Raw genomic sequence first — 3,423 nt, forward strand, 5'->3', positions numbered from 1 at the left:
TACAACTCCATCTTCTGGATTGCACACCCTGGTGGGCCTGCAATTCTTGACCAAGTTGAACAAAAGTTGGGTCTGAAACCAGAAAAGATGAAGGCCACTAGAGATGTGCTGAGTGACTATGGGAACATGTCAAGTGCATGTGTGCTATTCATATTGGATGAGATGAGGAGGAAATCAGCTGAAAATGGACTAAAAACAACAGGTGAAGGACTTGAATGGGGTGTCCTGTTTGGTTTTGGACCAGGACTTACCATCGAGACCGTAGTTCTCCACAGTGTCGCAATATAATACTGTCTCCCAACTCTATTATTTCCTCGGGTACTTGACCCATGAGAGATTTTACTTTTAACTTTTTTTTTATCAAAGTAATAATTGTATTTATAATGCTGAAATAATAAATTATTGTTTTTCTTTTTCACTTTCAACATGACTTCAAAATTAGAGAGAATGTAATTTTTAATATATTCTAAAATTAGAAAAGACATATTTATGATTTAAGTTGTTACTTCAAGTCAACAAGTCTATTAAGTATATAGGGTTTGAGTAGTTATATGTTATAGAAAAAAAATTATAATTTTATTAAGAATTTTATTAAAAGATTTATAATTTTTTCTGGAAAAATTATACAAAAACCAACAACTTTTTCAATTAGACAAAATATAAAATTAATCTATGGAGATTTCTCTATTTATTCTAATGTCGAATGACTATTTTATTTCATGTTATATATATTAGTTGCAAATTTCCACTATTGAAGCATCTTTCAATTATTAATACAACTAACAAGTTAATGCTTGTATTTAGAGGAAATAAAATGTATGTATTTTTTTTTATCTATTAGTTCATCATAGAGAAACACGGTTTCTTTTTATCAATTTAGTACAATTTTATATAGAAATTATCAGAATGGATAAATTTAAAAAAAAAATACAAGATAAGTGGTGTTTATAAAACACGACTTGATATAAAAAAGTGACTTTAGTTGAATATTTCTTCAGTTTCAATTTATATGTGATAAAGAATGGTGAATGCATAGAGCGACTTTGAGGGAGAGATTATAATAACATAAGGATGCTGATATTTTGATCACTTTTTTTAATAATATTTTAATAATAAGATACCTCTCTTTATTTTATTAGTATGTTTGAATTTATTTTAGAAAAAAAAACTCACACATGTATGTTGTAAAAAAATTAGGTTTAAACCACTTTTTGGTCTTTAAGTTAAGTTATAATGTTCAGTTTAGTCTCTGCTCTTAAAAATGTCAATCTTTAATCCCTATGATATAAAAAATGTATCAAATCAGTCATATTCGTTAACAAATCACAAGTTTTTCATTAAGTGATTTGTTGTTCATAACACCTCCGTTAACGAATCACAAAATATTGGATACCTAGGTATGAAAACTTGTGATTTATTGTTCATTATTAAGTATTATCATGAGGACTGATTTGATACCTTTTTCATATCATAAGAACTAAAGATTGACCTTTTTAAAAGCGGGAACTAAAGTGAATATCACAACTTAACTTAGGGACAAAAAAGATTTAAACCAAAAAATTATCAAAAAAGGTGTTATTATAACAATTTTTTCCTGTAATAAATGGTGTTTATTTCGGACGACTTTCATTTTGTTCCACGAGTTCAATGCAAAAAAAACACTAAAGAGTTTGCAGATGAATCATGACTGACAGTGGAAGTGGAGGAAACTTCTTTATAATTTAGCAGCCACGACTTTTTGTACTATATTTAAGTTAAAATTTAAATCATTAATAAACAGACTTTTTTTTAAAGTCATTTATGAGCACACTTGCCTATTTTAGTAATTTTATTTTTTAAATTTATCTCTTCGCAATGTTTTTTAAATATTACAACAAAATTGAAGTGAAACTGAGAAAGCTCGCTTCATGTTCTTTGCAATATACAGAAATTTAAAAGATTGAAGTTCATGAATATTTTAACTTTTATAAAAAAAAAAAACGGATGATATTATTTAAAATGATTTTCACTTACTTCTTTCATTATATATACATATTGAATATATATTTAGAAATCCTTTCAAACAATTTACGAAATGAAATGGTACTATACAATTTTTAAAATAAAAACAAAATATACATAATTAAAATTCAATAATTACATAATTATAATTAATAAAAATAATATTAGAATTTCTCTGAATTATCTCAATAATCACCACAACACTCAATAAATTTCTTGAATATATACAAACACTAAATAGTTGTGTGTCATAATATTGTGAAAGTTTGCTCAAAACATTAAAAAAGAAAATGTTAATTTTATATAAAGAAATTGTATCAGAAGAAACAACTTTAAATGTTTTATAACTACCATCTAAATTTTTTTTATATTATAATAGTGAAACGTGTTTTCACTTTTTTTATGATAATAAAAAATAATAAAATTATTATTATGAGATTAAATATAAATAATTTTTATAACTTATCATTTTATTTATTTTATCGGTAGTTTTATATTTAAAAAATATTAGGTTTTAAAAAAAGTCAAATAAGAAAAGTGGTTAATTTAAAGAAATGTTAAAATTAATAAAATAATTATTTTAATTAAAAACACTTTACATAAGTAAATTTGGAAAATAAATATAGACAAAAAAAAAATCTTCCTTATATATAGAGAGAGGGAGAGGTCTGGATATATAGATATAAATGTTTTAAACCAAATAACTGTATTAAATATATTAAAAGTATATTATTTTTTATTATTATAACAAAATTGGATGGCTAACGTCACTGATATTTGTAAACATAAAATTCAAATAAGATATACCATTAACATATACAAAAATATTATTTTTAATAAAACAAGCATGCACTTAAAGGATGTTATCTGATACTTATTGTTAAAATAGAAGAACACCAAGCAAAATAGAACGGGTAGGTAGCTCCATTAGGTTGACCGTGGAAAAATGAACCGCTTCATTTTCATTTTAATTTAAAATATTGAGTGGACACATTTGGTTCATGGAACCTTGACCAAGGATGTAAGTAGAAAATATACAATAGCATAATACCAATAATTAGTGATCTTTTATTTAATGAGCATTGCATTGTCATTTTAAACTATTATTATTATTTTAAAGTTTAAACCAAAAAAGTAATTATTATTATTTTTATTTGTTTTGAAAATGATATCACCACCATTTGCTCACATGCAACTTACCTATCTCTACCACCACCGTTTATAATTAACCTTATTACAAAAGTACTACCATACAAAAACGGTGTTTATTTTTTTATTTAGGAATAGTTTTAAATTCAAAAATTTCTTTAGTTTTCTTCTCAAAACAGTAAAACTCAAACACTATTACAAATCCTATTAATCGCGTATTGAAAATTATATATATATATATATATATATATATATATATATATATATATATAT

At 24.3% G+C, this 3,423-nt stretch overlaps 1 protein-coding gene across 2 annotated transcripts in view; it reads left to right on the top strand.

Moving 5' to 3' along the window:
• LOC106777513 (chalcone synthase 17) overlaps window positions 1-3,423 on the top strand; it is a 10,837-nt gene that overhangs the window by 5,591 nt on the left and 1,823 nt on the right. The gene's annotated exons all lie outside the window — the stretch shown is intronic.

This window comes from Vigna radiata, chromosome 11 (assembly GCF_000741045.1).
Source record: "Vigna radiata var. radiata cultivar VC1973A chromosome 11, Vradiata_ver6, whole genome shotgun sequence".
Lineage (NCBI taxonomy): Eukaryota > Viridiplantae > Streptophyta > Magnoliopsida > Fabales > Fabaceae > Vigna > Vigna radiata.